The sequence below is a fragment of the Prionailurus viverrinus genome, chromosome E2 (assembly GCF_022837055.1).
Source record: "Prionailurus viverrinus isolate Anna chromosome E2, UM_Priviv_1.0, whole genome shotgun sequence".
NCBI classification, from domain to species: Eukaryota; Metazoa; Chordata; class Mammalia; order Carnivora; family Felidae; genus Prionailurus; species Prionailurus viverrinus.
Genome location: NC_062575.1, coordinates 25,657,849 through 25,677,291, shown reverse-complemented (window position 1 = coordinate 25,677,291; position 19,443 = coordinate 25,657,849). Strand labels below are relative to the sequence as shown.

The following is a 19,443-nucleotide window of genomic DNA, read 5'->3' as shown; positions in this document are numbered from 1 at the left end:
GGCAGGAGTGAGGGAGAAGACGAGCCAGGAGGAGAGTATAGCAGGTATTGCCTTATAGGTGTTTGAGAAAGTTTCCTTGCCGGTCTGTTTATTATTAACTTATTTAAGTGCTCTTCACCAAATTTCAATATCATCACTCTGCTTTGGGTGGGAAAAGGTTTTTTTTTTTTGGACATCTAGATGATACTCTTACAAATCTCTAAGTAACCTTGGAGAATGAATAAGATGATAAACTTGAAGATGAAGGATGATCTCAATATTCAAAAATTAGGGAGAGGTTAATTACACAAAGAAGAAATCAGTGAGGTCACTATGAATTTGTATAATTTGTATCAATATCTATTAACAGGGCATTTAAAAGATGTCTGACAAAAGTTAGGACTCTTTGATTTCAAGTAGCTACTATCCAACTTATCCAAGTTTAAGCCATATGAAAATGCATGGACTTCTGTACCTGAGAAGAAACTGGAAAGAAAAAAAATAACACAGAATCCAAGCATGAGCTGAAGAAACTGGAGCCCCAGGAACTGAAGTGAGTATCTCAAAGATTTTTGTCTCCATCTATTTTTTTAAGTTTATTTATGTATTTTTGACAGAGGGAGAGCAAGAGCAGGGGAGGGGTAGAATGAGAGGGAGAGAGAGAATCCCAAGCAGGCTCTCCATTGTCAGCACAGAGCCTCATATGGACTCTCATGAACCATGAGGTCATGACCTGAACTGAAATCAAGAGTCAGAGGCTTAACTAACTGAGCCACCAGGTGACTCTGTCTCCATCTATTTCTTATCATTGTTTCTCTCTTACTGACTTCATCCTGCAGATCATCTTTCTCCTTATGCCAGAAAAGATGGCTACTGTCACCTCTAGAGTTCCACCCTCCTCCTGGTTAAATAATCCCAAAGAAAAGGGAAAACATTTTTCTTCAATCATGTAAGAGGGAAGGACTCATATTCCATACTGGGTCAGATACCTGAGGGCTGCATCACAAGTTCCAGAGAAATAGGATACAAGCATTTAAAGGAATGGTTTTCAGGGGGAAAAAAAGCTACCAAAGTATAGTGCATTAATAATAAGCAATATGAGGTACTTGGAAATCAGTGACTTTTTTCCCCCTTTAAGTAAATAAGCAGTATATCGCAGTGCTGTTGAAGGGTGACTGTGCTGTTGTTCCTGTAGAGGGAGCTCAAATGATCCTCTGACTTCACCTCTGATACATTAAGACCCTAGATTAGACTTTTGACGTTGCAGACAATCCAAATGAATGGTTAGAAGGAAATAATATTCAAGTAGGACAATACTCAGGGGGACACCAGAGATTAATGCAAAAAATGGAACAAAAGATATGAAAATTAAAAAAGGAAATTTTAATAGACTATCTAAGAAACACTGTGAAACCAAGCTGAAGGCTTGAAACATTTGTGAGTTTCAAACAATGAAGTTATAATCACCATGTTATATAAAATTACAAGTGATTGTATCTACTTGTCTATAATTTATGACTTTAACATGACTAGTATGAAAATAAAACCAACAAAAACTCTTAGAACAATTTTAATTATAGAGTTGTAAAAGTACCAAATCAAACACCAGAACATTTATTACAATTATACTGTTAAAGTATTGACCCTACATAATTAAGGAACATGAATGCAGGAATATAGCATTATCTTAATATTAATTTATTAATATATTAGAGAAAATCAATAGTTCATTGGTAAATAAACAAAGTAATTGATGGAATAATATGATGTGATCTATAAAGTCAATTTTCCTTTCTCACAAAATAGTAATTTTTCCCTTAGATTTCATTTATAAAAGGATAAATAAGGTTAATCTTAAACCAATAGCCAAAATAATACTTAGGGTAATAAAATATATCCTGGAATTTTAATGATTGGGGGAAAATAGGTTTCCTTTGCTAAATTTATTTCTTTTTAAAACCTCTTTTTTTTTGTTAACAGGGTAAAGCATATATGCATGTTATATATTAACGTGTTTCAGGAGGTTTGCAAACTCCAGAAACTGAATGCAGTATTTGAAGGTACTCCATCACCAAAGAGACATTACTTTGGGGCACTTGGGTGGCTCAGTAGGTTAAGCATACCACTCTTGATTTTGGTTCAGGTCACCATCTCACCGTTTGTGAGATCGAGCCCCACGTCGGGCCTTGCACTGACAGTGCACAGCCTGCTTGGGATTCTTGTTCCTCGCTCTCTGCCCCTTTATTGCTGTTTCTTTCTCTCTCTGTCTCAAAATAAAGAAACTTTGAAAAAAATAATAAAATAAAATAAAATGGAAAACTAAAGCAATAAGGGTTAGGATACTATCTTTAATAGTATTTTGGAAATTCTGACCATTTTAACAAAATGTAGAATTCATTCATGCACTCAGTCATTTGTCTGTTGAGTTGTGTATTTAATCATTCTGAATTCTGTTTTTGTACAGGAATTATGTTTTATGCTAGAAAATATGGGTGATAATACTCAAAAAATAATTACAGGTGACATTCTTCAAAGGAATATTTAATTATTTTCAAATAGATTTTTGTTTGGTAAATTAATCAGGGATAAGTTCAATTAAAAAAAATTTCTATTTTTCTGCCTAATTAGTATACAATGCAATGAAAAATATCCAGAATATCAATCACGTGAATTATCTAAGAATAATCCTGAACAAAAACTGAATAGCAGAATATGTGTTAAAATTGTTTCAGACTTTACAAGAGATTGAACAGAATACATGAAGAAGTGGAAAAAACTTGAATCTATCTGTAGGGGAATACCCAGCATCATTAGTATACACACACACACACACAACATATATTTACATATGTATAAATATAATTATATATACATATATATAATATATAATGTATATGTATGTATTAATTTGTAGAAACTTGAAAATCTCAGTCTTTGGAAACCTTTGGAAATTAATAAAAGTATTACAAAAAATAGTCTTTTTAACAGAAATATTGAGGATTTTGTGAACAAAAAGACTAAAGATTGTTTTCCTATCAGCTATAAAAACATACTATAAAGTGGAAATGATTTAGAAAATTGAGACATAATGCATGTAACCTAACTGATCAATAGAACAAAACAAGTAGAACTTCAGCCTATTTGGAAGATACAGAAACATATATTAAAAAACAGACAAACAGGGTAGGATCTATCACAATCAGTGGGAATATTGATAGATAACCCAGTAAAGGATATTAAAAAAATTCTACAACTTAGGGGTGAGTTAGACATCAAGTTATATTGCTCTTTCATATTATGTATCAACAGTGTTTAATTAATAAAAAGTTTATATGTGAAAAAGATGACATCTGTGAAAACAAATACAGATAAACACACACATTTGGGGACATTAATAGTAATTTATAATAGTTATGATGAAATTATTAGGAAACATATTTGGGTAGAAAGCTAAATGCTAAAAAAACCTTGTATTGACAGGAAACCACAGAAATGTAAAAATGTAAAAATTATGTCAAAGAAATAATGCCCTAATTTGAAGCATCATAAAGTTTAATAAAAATTTTTCCAGTAGTGGAATAAACAAAGGATATTAATGGAAGAATTTCTAAATGGTCAATAAGCTTGTGAAATACATAATAAACTTTGTACTGATGCAAATGAAAACAACAATATGCCATTTCTTCCTTATTTAACTAACACCTGATAAATGACTGGAGATTTTATGGAGAAACAGCCTCACTAACATGTTGCTGGTAGAAATGTGAATTGATTCCATCTCTCTAGAAATAAATCCCTTTGGCAATGCAAATCGTAAGACTTAAAATATTCTAATATTTGAACCACTATATCTTTGTCTACTAATCTATCAGAGAACTGATCATATATATGAATAAATGTTTGATTTTAGTAACAGATATAGTATTTAAAAATTGAAATAACATACATGTCTAGGAGGGAAATTGGCAAATAAATTACAATAGGCCTTATAGCAGAATGTTTTAAAACAATTAAAAATCTCATTTTGAAGCATTTAAAATAACAGGTCAGTGCGGGGCACCTGGTTGGCTCAGTTGGTGGAGTATGCAACACTTGATCTTGGGGTTGTGAGTTCAAGCTCCACGTTGGGCAAAGTGATTACTTAAAACACACACACACGGAGTTTAAATAAATAAATAAATAAATAAATAAATAAATAAATAACAGGTCAATGTAAAACTTATATATGCATACATAATATGCAGATATATAGAATATATATGACTGTTTATTGGACACATTTATCAGAATGTCAGCCATAGCTATATCTTAGTTTTTCAAATACAGATTTTTCTTCTCTACTTTCCACTTTTGTTTTTGATTTATTTATTTATTTATTTATTTATTTATTACTTTTCTTGTTGGTTTTAAATTGAGACCTATTATTTTCTCAGTCTGTAGCATTTCCATGCTGGATATTCACTGTCTCTGTGGATACCATGAACCTATGGGGCACCTGGGTGGTTCAGATGGTTAAGCCTCTGACTTTGGCCCAGGTCATAATCTCACAGTTTTTGAATTTGCACACTGCATGGGGCTTTCTGCTGTTAGCACAGAGCCCACTTCGGATCCTCAGTCTCCTTCTCTCTCTGCCCCTCCACTGCTTGCATACACTCTCTCTCTCAAAAATAAATAAACATTAAAAAAAAACAGAAATCACATAGAAATGTTTGTTCAACATACACTCTCTCCTGACATAATAGCACACTTTCTGCTAGAAAAGGAAGTTAAAAAACAAACAAACAAAAAAACCCCGCCTTTTTCCAGTCATCTTTCTCCTTCCTCTACCCATTTAAATGAGTTCTATCAGTGGGTATGATTTTGAGTGATAAAATTTGGAATTGATAACATGTATGAATTATGTGAAAGAGAGGGAGAGATGATAATAGAGAAGCAGGAAGAAACAGGGATAGAAAAAGATCAGGTCTGCATAGGTGGAATTTCAAGGAAAATTTTATATGTTGAATAACTGTCTAAGCAAGTGAGTGGCTTGAGCAGTGCCGGATAGAGAGAGAATTTGAGTGTAAAAAAATTATATGAAGGGGTGCCTTAGTGGCTCAGTCAGTTAAGTGGCCAGCTTCGGCTCAGGTCATGATCTCATGTCTCAAAGGCTCGTGAGTTGTAGCCCCATGTCGGGCTCTGTGCTGACAGCTCAGAGCCTGGAGACTGTTTCAGACTCTGTGTCTTCCTCTCTCTCTGCCCCTCCCTGCTCCCCCCTTTCTCTCTCTGTCTCAAAAATAAATAAACATGAAAAAAAATTTTTTTAAGTATATGAAGAAGTGCTGCTTTGGGATGTAAATGGGATCTCCTTTAATATTCCCTAAGAGATGCAAGTAATATTTGCAACCTTTCTAATATTATTTTTATTTGCTGGACTCTATTTTTTTTTAATTTTTTATTAAATTTTTTTAATGTTTATTTTTGAGAGAGACAGAGAATGAGCAGAGCAGGGGCAGAGAGTAAGGGAGACACAGAATCCGAAGCAGACCCCAGGCTCTGAGCTGTCAGCACAGAGCCCAACGCGGGGCTCGAACCCACAAACTGTGAGATCATGACCTGAGCTGAAGTCAGACGCTCAACCAAATGAGCCACCCAGACGCCCCAGATGGACTCTATTTTTAACACAATACCATGTTGTATATGTATTAGGACAAATGTGAAATTGGTTATTTATTAGGATTACAAATATTTATTTGAGGGAAATTTCTATATAGGTTAAAAAAATTTTTTAATGTTTGTTTATTTTTGAAGGAGAGAGAGACAGAGGGTGAGTGAGGAGGGGCAGAGAGAGATGGAGACACAGAATCCAAAACAGGTTCCTGGCTCAGAGCTGTCAGCACAGAGCCCAGCGCAGGGCTCGAACTCATGAACTGTGAGATCATGACCTGAGCTGAAGTCGGACATTTAACCAACTGAGCCACCCAGGTCACCCAAATTTCTATATAGATTAATTAAACTTTCAAAAAAACCCATGCTTTTGAGAGCAACATGCATGTATATTGTATTTGCATATATATTTATGATTAGAGGGAAAGTACTGTATAGAATAATTTTCAAGAAGCATTCCTTCAGTGGTGATCACCTCATCTATATTTTTTGTTATAGGGTTTTAGTAGGAATGTAAGAATCTCAGCATTTTCTCTTCAACTTCATCTAAGGTCTTCTGTAATAATTGTATCAGGATCCCAGGGTGGGGGCAGGGGAGGAGGTGGGGGAAGATAACATATTCAAAAGCAATAAAGAGAATTGAATGACAGGACTTTTACAAAAGTGTCACTAAGATTTTAGGAAATGAACAAAGTACAGAAGATCTTCTGGATTTAGAAATAACAGAAGGCATTGCCATTCCTTGTCCTGTGGTCTAAGGACAAATTATTGTAACCTGGGAATTGCCGTAACTATAGCAGAGGGACCACCCAAAGTGGGTCAAATACAGACTTCTAAACCTAGATCCAGCAGGGAGGGAGCCAAGACTATAAATACCATGATCTCCATCTCTTCCCACCTTCTCATCACCAGCCAGGTCCTCCCATTGGATGTGTCCAGTGGGACTCCAGAGGGCAAGGAGGCCTCGTCAGTACAATCCACATATGCCAGGCCTGAAGGATGAGCAGATCAGGGAGAGAACTGATCTCGAGGAGCAATGAACATCCAGAACATTTGAAATCATTATCTGTTAGATAATTCATTATCTCTGTGTGTGAAATTGACTTCACAACACGCACACAAAGTATATAAAGTGTAAGAATAACGTGACTACAAAGATAATGATGGGGCCTTGTGTCTCTAAATAATCATCAGTTTCTCCTTCTAGAGTCTGAACTACTGGATGTATTGCCACCTACTCTGAATAAGAGTATTTGAGCTCTGGGGAATTAAAGAACAATCTTCTTCTTTTCATTTTTTTTTACACTTCAATTTATTTTATGTTTATCATCTTCCCAAAGTGCTGCATTAAATCAAAAGGTGTGTTTTTGGAGTAACCTCAAAGTATATTCAGATTCCAGGTCCACCATTACTCAAGATGTAGTGATTATTTAACTTTCTTAACTTCTACAAAAAAAAAAAGAAAAGTCTCCTCTTTGTAAAGAAGAATTTTAATACAACTTTCAAAAGTAATTTTTGAATATTCCATAAGATAATTTGTACAGTGTACATGTCACTCTCCTGCCACAATACTAACAAAATGTTAGCTTGAGGCTCAACCCAAAGGTCTAAAAAACTTCCCTCTTTTCCCAAAGTAGTGGACTCATTCTTTCATTTTAGAGAGACTAAGAATATTCTCTGGCTGTGATAGCACTAGAGATTTAATTAAAAAAAAAAAAAGCCTTGCATGCATGAACATCTTTAGCTTAAATGGAGGAGGTTTGCATGCTGGTGTGTATACATATGTGTGTAAGTCAGTCTGTATATGGTCGATGGTCTGGTTGGTAGAGAGGAAAGGAAACAAGACATCAGGGATATAAAACTTTCACCATACTTAATAAAGTGGAATGAATAGAACAAAGACGATTGCTAAGTGGATAAAGCTCTGAGCTTTTACCACTGGAACTGTAATTCAAGTTCAGTGTGATGCCTGACTGCCATGCCTGGGACTCTGGTTGAGGCACTATCCATGCCACCCATGAAGGATGTTGGAATTGGCTGCCTAAGCATAAACAGGACACATTTATTTTCTTAGCCCAGGGCCTAGAATTTGAAATTTTGTAAAACAACACAACAAAAATTAAAAATAAATTCTCAGGGATGGAGTCTGTGAATTAGGAGCATATATCTGACAGAGGCCATCATCACCAACCAGTGCATGGTTGACTTTACATCTGCCTTGACAATTTTTCTGTCAGTTAAATTAGAGATATTTAGGATACATGCAAATACAGTTGCATTCACTTCACTAGAAGCACTCTTGTGTGCCTAGAGGGACCTTCCGAAATGTCTGTTTATGATATACCACTCCAAGGATACAAAGTTTTCAAATGTTGAGTTGTGATCAGCTATAAAAATCATGAATGTTAATAACTCAAAAGATATCTCTGTAAAAACAGGGTGGCATTCTTCCCCCCCCCCACACACACACACCCTCGCCACATTGCCAGGTTATCATAATGCAACATAAAATCACACGATGATAATTGTCTGATGATTCTTCTATGTATAAAAAAGGAGTCAGAGGTGAATACCTTTTAATGAAAAACATATCTCTGTGTGCAGGGTTAGGGACATTGAATGATAGGCCCCTTATGAAGCACTTGGCATATAACAGAGAAACAACAAATAATAGTTACTTCTGAAATAGGTTTCCCATTGCTGACCACCTCGACTGTGTCCTGCAGTGACACGTGAGCCTTTGCTCTCCTTCATTTTTTTTAATACAAACAAGGACAGTAGTTTCTGTTGCACACAGATACTAAGGAATTTGACTGAAAGGATGTCAAGTACCTAGTATAGTGTCTTGCCTGTAGTAGTATTCAATATATTTTTTTAAAAAATCCTCAATATGCCATAAAGCTGACTCTTTAAATAAAATATGAGTCAGTTAATGAGCTATTGGTATAAATATATACAGATGTCGCTCCAAGTTACAGACACCGATCTGAGAATACTTGATTCCGAAAGTGTTGCTTGTCATCAACAATTTATTTAAGGAGCCATTAATTCCTATTAAAATTAATCTAAAACTGACAGTGTGTCTATTCCTGGAAAAATAAGTCCAGCAGCATTGTGGTGATATTGATGCTATGCATTCATATTTACATACTGTAGATAAGTGGCAATTTTGTTGCTACATTAACATTTAAAAAAAATTCCCGGAGCAGCCAGGCCCTTAATAGCAACTGCAATACCAGCCAGTTTTCAGTTGTTCTGAAAGCAGCACTAATTGAAATTGTTCACATCATTCATGGGTTGTGTCAAATGCCATCTCCTACATGGCTTGCACCTGGGAGGGGCACTGATTTTGTGTACAATAATAATTTCATAATAAAAACATATTTAATGCAAAATATTAGTCACAATATCATACCAACACTGTTTTATACCAATAACAATGAAAGCATATATTTTAATAGACTTTAGCAGGTTATGACATTGTATTAAAACTTTTTAATGTCTATTTATTTTTGAGAGAGAGACAGAGCGCAAGCGGGGTAGGGGCACAGAGAGAGGGAGACACAGAATCTGAAGTAGGCTACGAGCTCTGTCAGTATGGAGCTGGACGCAGGGCTCGAACCCACTGACCGCAAGATCATGACCTGGGCTGAAGTGACTTAACTGACTGAGCCACCCAGGTGCCCCTGACATTGTATTAAGTACTGACCCCCAAAATAAGTTTGTATGTGTATCAAAACTGGGTATATAATGCCTTATATTTTATAAGAAAATTCTTACCTAAAAAGAGAAGATTAGAAAATAAATAAGTCATGGGGATTAATGTACAGCTTGCTGAGTATAGTTCATAGTGTTTGAAAGTTGCTAAGAGTGTAGATCATGCAAGTTTTCATCACAAGAAAGAAAATATTTTTGTAACTGTATAAAGTGGTAGATGTTATTAACTAGACTTCTTATGATGATCATTTTACCATGGATACAAATATCGTATCATGATGTTGTATACCTAAAATATAATGTTATATGTGAATTATAACTCTGTTTAAAACTAGCAGAGAGAGTGGAGAGAAGAGTGTGGCCCTGTGCCTGAAAAATCATCTGGACCAAAATACAATCTAATATAAAACCATAGGTATGATATGATATATTATGCAATGTAATGTATTTCCTTGATATCTAGAATAGATCAATGTAGTAATTCAGTGGCTCCCAAACTGTATTTTCTTTTTGAGAAGAAAAAACCATCTTTAATTATGAGACTGTATTTGAAATGCTATTTCTCTACTTTCTCCTTCCCCACCCCACTTCTTAGGGGACTTCAGACTGCAGCTAGGCCGTCGTGGACAAGCTGACTTCGAATCAAAACTAAACCACACTAAACTAAAATTACACAAAGCATGAGATTGAGATAAGGGGATGACAAGTATCCAGCTGCAATCTGCTAAATAACATGATGATAAATGTGGGCTCTATTGCTCCAATAACATTGCCGCAGACTTATCAGATCAGAAGCTTTTTGGATCCATCTGAATAAGAGGAGTACCTGATAGACTTTTCACCTATGGAAGGGTAAAGAATAAAATTATGTGGTGTTTTCTTTAACCGTAGGTAAGTCTCACGCCTTCCATCTTGAAGGCGCAGGATTCCAGCTTTAATTTAATACAATGTAGATCACGCCCAGGAGTACTGATTTCAGTAGAAGGGCTCACGAAAGCCTATGTGCAAATGAAAAGGACAAAAGAAATGACTGTTTACCTAGAGAAGTGACTTTCACATTTGCCCTAACAGCAATATAATCAAGTTAGACAGAAGCCAGGTTCTCAGAACTTGGCTTGAAGAGGTTTGTGATGTGAGCTGAATGTGCAGCCGTGTCAGGGACCTTTAATGAGATGCTTCTATCCCAATGGAGTTTTAACTCTTGGCCAGGCAAACTTGTCCTTTACTCTCTCCCTCCGGGACAGCATTTGAATTGACAGTGTCCTCTTGCTCTTCTACACTATTTTTTTTTTCTCCAGACTTACAGGTATCCTATTTGACTGGTACATTTGTTGAGTGGATATTGGAGATCTGTTTGGGAGTGCCCTCTTATGTGCATCTATAGTTAGTGTTTAATTTCTGTGATGTAAGCACTTAGACCTTCTTAAGAGAAAAAGGCGAAATGGTGAACCAATGGCAAATCAGACCAGGTCTTTTTTTTTTTTAAATGTTTATTTTTGAGAGAGAGAGAGAGAGTCAGAGTCCGAGCAGGGGAGGGGCAGAGAGAGAGGAAGACGGAATCTGAAGCAGGCCCCATGCTCTGAGCTGTCAGCACAGAGCCCAACATGGGGCTCTTAACTCCCAAACCTTAGAGCTGTGAGATCATGACCTGAGCTGAAATCAGCCGCTTAACCAACTGAGCCACCCTGGAGCCACAGACCAGATCTTTTTCTTGGAGGCAAAGCGTACCATGGAAAACCATGGATTTAGTGAAACTTACCTAGGTGTTAACCCTTAGTCCTCATGAATTAACACTGTGATCTTGAGTAATTTGTCAAATAGCTCTGAGTCACTTCTTTCAAGTGTATTTACCTCATGTAATGATCATTGATACAAAGTGCCTGGAACCAAGTAGGTATTTCTTCTCCATTTATGTTTCTTTTGTTCTTTCATCTTACCCTTAAGACACTTAAAACCGGCAAGATAAACTCACATGCATATTTTGAGAATTACATGATTCTCTTACAAAGAAGTCCATCAAGCAGCACAAACAATATCAAATGACATCTGAGTCATTTTCTCTCTCCTTAAAACTTTACTATATAACAACAACTAGTGGATTTCCAGGTCATCAATATTTTTGGTGCCATATTTTCTTTTTCATCACAGGTCCTTCTTCCCCTATGTATAAATTTTGTTCTCTAAATTGTTTTATCTTTCTTTCCTTGAGATAAATATGCTGAAAATTCACTCTTCTCCAATGAAGTTTTATTTTTTTTTAAGTTTATTTATTTTGAGGTGGAGTGGAGAGAGACAGTATGAGTGGGGGAAGGGCAGAGACAGAGGGAGAGAGAGAATCCCAAGCAGGCTTCATGCTGTTAATGTAGAGCATGACTTGGGGCTTGAACACATGAAACCATGAGGTCCTAACTGGAGCTGAAATCAAGAGTCAGATGCTTAACCAAATGAGCCACCCAGGTGCCCCATCCAATGAAGTTTTAAAAGATACCCTTATCTTGTGCTTGCCAGAAAATTAAAGTAAAATATTAGCAGAGTGCCTCATTTATTCATTAAACTTAAAACCAGTGACTTTGTGGCTGAGCGGGTGTTTAATTATAATGATAACTTCCATTATTTACTATTCACTGCTGATATGTGTTTTGTTCAGTTTGTAACTAGTGTTTCTTCTAATTCACAGCTGACAGCAAGGAGAGAAAGCAGAAACTTCCTTTGGCTTTATCATAATGCTGATGAGGAGGAAGAGGGGAAGAATCAAGAGTGCTTCAACCTTTGCATGGAAATCACATATGTAACATGAAAGTATTTCTCTGCTAACTATTATCTATTAATTTGGGGGAGACTTAGGAGGACTATATGTTTTGAATCCCCAATAACTGCCAGGCATAATAGCAGGCATTTTGCCTAACGAGAAAGAACTAACATTTGCTAAATGTCTCTAGATACTAGAAACCGGGCTCCTTTCTATGTATACATTTCACTGAATCCACTAATCCTCAGAATGTGAAACCTTCTTTTTGGCAAGTGAAGAAATAATTTCCAAAGGTTTGCAGACAAAGCGAGTAAGTAGAAGAGGCAGGGATTAAAGAGGTCTGAACAATCACCACATTTTACTCTTTCAAAAATACCAAGTTAGTACAACCAGGAAAGTAAAAATCCTATTAACAACTAGGGGATCATCGATACAGCACTTCTTAGAGTTATTATATTATTAACATTTTTTTTCAAATGCAGTTTCTATATTGAAGGGAATGTAATATGCAAATATTTTAAAGGGTCTTACAGGTAATTAAAAATATCAAAGACATTAAAAAGCATCCCAGGTATTTTCGTTTTCATTCCAAAATTTTTCAACAAACCTTTTTTTTTTTCTTTTTAAGCCTAAGGTAAATTTCAGAACAACCATTATCAACATTATTTAAATCTCTTAATAGATGGAGACTAAAGTATTAAAGTTGTATCACTATGGATGAAGAGCTTCATTCTCTTAGAATGGCTGTCTTGTCAATTCTCTGAATTTATTTCATAATTGCTGATACACATCTTCTTACATAATCCTACCACTTAAGAGAATGGCTGGAGGCCTACCCATTTCTCATCCAGGTTTTTTCAAATCTCTCCTCTCTCATCTGATCTCATAGTTTCTCTGCTGTTTTTGTCTGGTGACCATCCTCACTAAATACATTAGGTTCTAGACTTTTTTTTTTTTAATATCAAAGCCACTTCTCCTGGTATGTTCTAAGCATGTTGAGGGAAAGGACAAAATGTTATCATTTTTTCTATCATTTACAATACCCATTAACAGGCAGATACCAAAAGAGATACATGACAGTCAAGAACTATGGAGTAGATTTAAGATCAAATGTATAGGTTTGTGATCAAATCCTTTTGTGTCACTTACTTAGCTGTGCAAACTTAGGCAAATTAATTAACTCTCATTTATAAAATGGAAACCCAAAAGCTTTACAGGTTTTTTTCATGAAACTTTATAAAGTTGTCTCACAGCCCTTATTTTCAAAGAATAGCCAGTGGTTATTGGAAATATACCAATAGTGTACATTGAATAAATTACTTAGCCTTGTTAAGGCATAGTTTTCTTGTCCACAAAATGAATATGAAAATAATTGTTATCTCACAGGACTATAATGGCTATTGAATAAGGTGATATAACTACATTTCTTAGCAGAGTGTTTCCATAAATGTTCAACTATTTCAACAGTTTGGCCACGTGCCCCAAAATGACACCTGACGTTCCGTCTTATTAAATCCAGTCTACTTCCTCAGTCCCTGCGTGCTTTGCTTATCCTGGAAGAAGTCTAGAACTTCAAGTAGAAGAGAAGAGCACAGAAGTTGTCTGCTAGAACAAGAACAAATGGCTAAACTAGAATGGAGGATGAAGGGTCTGAGAGTTGAATAACTGCCCTTATATTGTTAAGTGATAAGAAATACTCATGTAAAATCATATTGTCAAACAGAAAACAAATATTAAAAGGAATGTTATGAGTCTTTTGAAATGCGGCAAAAGGAGCCATGGTTAAAATTTTAACAAGTGAGAGTCATTAGCTAAACAAATCCTGACAGCTTCACAGTCACAGAGACACCTAACAAAGGCTTGATTTGTGAGACGCCCTTAATAGTCCCTTTGCATTTCCCTCAAACATTCCGTTTTGTTCCTCTACTGTGGACCCTAAAGTGTCATTCCCTATTTCTCTCTGCTAGCCATATATGTTTAAAAAGTATAGCTAACGTTTCCCTTCATCGATGATCAGAAGAGAGATTCTCTCCTGCATCTTGCTGTATTGATCCTCTTTAAAAAGAGGGACATTGCTGACAAAAATGAATCAATTGATGCCTTTAAGCTTTCAGAATGAAGACTTTCTTTCTTAGGTTTTGCCATTTTCTCTCAAATGATAAAACAGCAGTTGGTTCTCTTTGCCCCACTCTAAATAAGACTAAAAGGTTATGGATTATGCCATACATAATTTATAGTACTTAAGACAAAGGCGGCCTGATAGAAATACACTTTAATGAACACCTACCAAATGCGAGGCTATATGGTATTTAATTTACATGTAATTCTCTTGTAATTCTCATAAAGGTATAATGGGGTAGGAAATATTAACCTTATTTTGCAGTCAAGGAAACCAAGGTCAGAAGTTTGAAAATAAATGACAATAAAAATCCCTCACGGAACAATACATGTAGAAGTGCTTGAGAGAGAAATGGAATGAGAAATGTATTCCATTTATTCACTTTCTAGCAGGGAAAAATATTATTGTTACTAATAGTTCATGTTATATTCATACTTCAAATTTATTTTGAGTCTTATTATATTTTCATTTCATTTCAATTTTAATATGAACTGAATAATGGAACTTTTAGTTACAATTTTCTTACTGAATTACTTCAATCCCCCCCTCCCCCTGCCATAGAAGCATATCCCAAATTTTCCAGAGCAGTTGGTTGGCTAAGAAAACCGTATTTTTTTGATAGAGAATGTACTTTATACAGAACTGGCCAAGAGTAAATCCCCTTTTACATTAGCTAAGTATAAACATGTGCATTGACTCAAAAATAAATGTCTGTTATTTTAGATATATTTATTAATGGACAGTCGTCTTAGGCAGTAGCAGAAACAATAAACCTAATACTTTTGAAATCTCTGTGGAAAATTGCCATAATAGAGAGCTGGTGTGGAGAAAGAAAAAGGGTGTGCAAAACTGATTTCATTGAATTTTCAGTATTCTCCCCTATAAAGAAATATAATATATTTATTCATTTATATATTTATTTTTCTCCGATGAGCTCACTGTGAAGCACAAATATTTCTCTAACCAGAGGTTTTATAGGAGAGTTTTTTTGTTTGTTTTGCCACCTGTCAACCATTTTTCTCCTTCCAGTGGATCAAACTTTTGAAATCTCAGCAGCTTTTGAAAGGAAATCGGAGTCTCTGGATGGAGCCATCATATTGTTCTCTGGCCACTGGTGCGTGGTTAGTGATGTAGGGAGAAGAATGAAGATGTGGAACCCAGAGATATTTTCTCTCTGTTCAAGGCCCCAGAGTCCACCTTCATACCCTTGGAAGGGAACCCAGGGTCCATTCTTCCTGAGTACTATCTGAACATGCTGCATAGGTGACTGAAGGCTAAAAAAAGTTTGATGGGAGAGTGAGTGTGTGTGTCAGAGGGAATTAATTCCTAGTATTGTGTAAGTTGAGGTAATTTTACTGAAGTTTTGTGAGAGCCATAACCACAGAAGAGTGAATTTCCATGCACATTTTTTATGGCAAATCTATCCACAAATCAACCATATCCTTTAAAAATAAGGAATTGACAACATTATTTTCACGTGTTTAAAAAAAAAGGTTTGAATAGACATTTTATAAGAGTATACTGACTGAAAACACCTATGGAAATATTCTACCTCTAAGCAATCAAATAAATACAAATCTGGGTTCAGTGTTAGAGAAAATGAGCAAATACAAAAATTAGAATATTTAGTATGAGAATGGTTATAGTATGTGGACAGTTTTACCCTGATGGTGAGGCAAAAATTGAGGTAACCTTTTCAGAAAATGTCACAAAATACATTATACTCTTAGGTATGTCTTGATCTTATTTCTGGAAAGAAATCCTGAGAAGTCAACAAACAAACCAAAAAATCAAAACCAGCTAAAAGTTAAAATATGCACATTAATATCCATATTGTATAGCCTTCTTGAAAATTTTGAGCACTCGAAAATGGCACTTATGATTGAAAGGAGAATGGACAAATAAAATATGGCACACTTTACATGAAGAAATAGTATGCAAGGATTAACTTTGCCTTTGCAAAGTATTGAAATATCATGGACACATATTTGCTTTATATCACATGAAAACATGTACTTTATATATACAATATTTAATATGATCTCCAAATTATGTAAAGGTTAAAATATAAAGCATGAGAGAAGTACAGATTTCCCCACTATCTAAAAGTAGAGTTTTTCTATGAAAGCTTTTGCAAGCTAAAATGGCATAAAGCAAAAAAACAATTACTATTTTGTAAAATGAAAGTTTTCTTCAGACTTTGTTTCGTTAGTGAAAATAGCTAGTACTAATGTAGGTTTTTCGTAAAAGCAAGTTGGAGCAAAGCAAAGAGGGGATAATTGTGGGGGGATATATCTGGGGAATCTGTGTACCAAAAATGTTATAGAATTATCAGTGATTACATCCGATATTATGGGTACTCTTTTTTTTCCTATTTTTCTATTTTCTGTATCCCAAATATTTTTTTATGAGCACATATCAATTTTTAAAATGAACAAAAATACATCCATCAAAATTATTTTTAAAATGAACCTTAGCATTTGGAAGGCTTTTTGAGTAGGAACTACCATTTTATTAAAACCTAAAATAATCTAACACTGACACTGGAACCACCCCCCACAACTATGTTGAAAGATGTCATCTGAATAGCATGGATTACACCTCCACAAAACTAGATTACATCCCTAATTCATTATTATTTTAGAAAACTCACCTTTCAACCACCTGCAATATGGGCCATCATTCATATCGAACTTAATTAGAAAACAGTTTGGATGTTGGAGGAATTCCTAATTTAAATCAATTAAAGGGAAACTTGTCAAGTTAGCTTTGGGTTTGCTTTTCTCTACTCTCACAGCAGGACCGAAGAGATCTGTCTTCCCCAATCTCCTTGTCTTCATCCAGGATTATGTCATAGTGTTCAGTGTGTAAATCTAGGGTCTTATGGTGACAATTAGCATCTGAGACTCCTGCCACAGCTAGGAGAAGGAGGCTGGGTGACAAACGAAGCCATCCCAGGATTTCACACTGGAAATTCTTTGATGGGTGCTTTCATTCACAAATGACATATCTCCACTTGGTGGGGCAAGGCAACCCCATTCTTTAGCCCTATTTCTGTTCTATGTTGAGAGCTCTTCTTCCTTCCCTCCCCATGCCCTAAATCCTATTGTGTCACAGTTAATCTAGTTATCAAATGGAAAAAGCATGTCAGATAGCGACTATTTAAGGAGCACATTCTTTTCACTGAGTAGATCATTACAGGTCCTTTACTTCTGCATTGCTAAAATAAGATTCTTTGCCTTATCTGTCACCTACCCATATCCCTGCTGGCTTAAAATATGTGCTCCCTCTCTACCCAACTTATATAGAACTACTTTCTGTGTAGTAATTTCACTCATTTCCATGCATTCTAAAATCATTATCTGCCAAGCAATGTGGAGGTACCTGAATGGACCAAGTGTTCCATCTGGGGAAAGAGGAAGGAGAAGAGGAGTCAAGCCCCACAGAATCCACAGATAAGCAGCCAGAATGTGAGAGTGAATCAGACAGTGATATACTGTGATATGTTGCATACGTATATGTATGTATATTCTAAAATCAGGACATATGATTATATATATATATATATATATATATATGTGCCATACACACACATATATATGTATATACATACATATATGTATGTGTGTGGATATAGATATAGATATAGATAGATATATGCTATATCTCTCAAGCTTTGGATCATAAGAATAGGGACTAAGTTTTAACAATCTTTAGTATCCAAGGATATAGATTACTCTGGGTTTACTAATTTGATTGAATGAATGGAAAAATAACAGCTGTCATGTATTACTTTTGACTACAAAAGCAGTAGAAGATTTGAAAGTGATTGAATTTCTGATTCTAATTTGAGAAAATAATGCAGGATATTTGAAAGGAGACATACTTTTAAATTCTAGGTTATAGTCTGTTATAGATAGAGTAAACCAAAATAAATTTCCAGACAAGAATCTAAAAAGTCTAGACTACATTATGATTATGTATTTGGGATATTTGATGGAAAACCCTGGACTGGAGGTTAGAAGACTATTCACAGTTTCAACCTCTATAGTTGAAGTAGATTTAAACGTCAAGACAGTTACCCAAGTAATTAAGGTGACTATATTTTCTTTCTTTCTCACATAACTTTTATGTGTAACATTGTCTCCTATCAGATTGTAAACTCCTTACAGTTAGAAATCCCACTCTTCTTTGAGTTTGGAGAATTGCCTCTCAAGAACCGTGTCTTAGCAGATGCTCATTTGTTTGAGTATTGTTGACTAGCTCCTGTAGAATGAGCAGCATCCTGAGATATCAGTTATTTACCTTTTTGGTAATTTTCTCAGGTGCCTCAGTGACAGTTTATCAGAATCCCCTCTGAAGGGCTGGTCCAATATGGAAAAGCCCAGGATGGAGAGGGTGCAAGGGTGAAACTAGAGGTGTCTAAGGCATGCCATTAACTTTTAAAAAAAACCTTTATGCTGCTTTAAAATCATCTTGGACATTTTTTGGGGTGCCTGGGTGGCGCAGTCGGTTAAGCGTCCGACTTCAGCCAGGTCACGATCTCGCGGTTCGTGAGTTCGAGCCGAGCGTCAGGCTCTGGGCTGATGGCTCAGAGCCTGGATCCTGTTTCCAATTCTGTGTCTCCCTCTCTCTCTGCCCCTCCCCCGTTCATGCTGTGTCTCTCCCTGTCCCAAAAATAAATAAACGTTGAAATAAATAAATAAATAAAATCATCTTGGACACTTTTTAAAGGAAGATTTCTAGGCTCACCCCCAGATATTCTGACTTGATGTTCCTGGACTAGCTCAGAAATACACATTTTATTTTATGTATTTATTTTTTATTGAGATGTAACTGACATACAACATTATATTAATTTCAGGTATACAGCATAATTATTTGATATTTGTATATACTGCAAAATGATCACAATAGGTCTAGGTATTATCCATCATGTATATATGTTATAAAATATATTAGGTAGAATACTGAGATCTTGCTACATAAATAGCTACAGAGATCTGGGAAGACTGAAGGGAGCAGCTGCTATGTCTCTCTGCACAGGTCACTGGAAACTCATGGGGAGGGGAATTGTTGGGGGAGCCTGGTCATGACCAGATGGAGAGAGGATCCCCGTGGATGCTATCTTGGATAAGAAGTCTGATGTGAGGGAAAGAAAGAGAGAGGCTAACAGCCCAGATGTCATGATGGAGTAACAGGTAGGGGCCAAAGAGGTCACAACGCTTGGGAA

General features: G+C 35.7%; 1 long non-coding RNA gene across 1 annotated transcript; it reads left to right on the top strand.

Annotated features, from left to right (window-relative positions):
* The first annotated feature begins 415 nt into the window (after positions 1-415).
* LOC125153328 (uncharacterized) lies at positions 416-12,122 on the top strand. The gene is made up of 3 exons (XR_007147460.1): positions 416-532; positions 9,938-10,233; positions 12,020-12,122. It is a non-coding gene; the product is annotated as an uncharacterized LOC125153328 (long non-coding RNA).
* Positions 12,123-19,443: the final 7,321 nt, after the last annotated feature.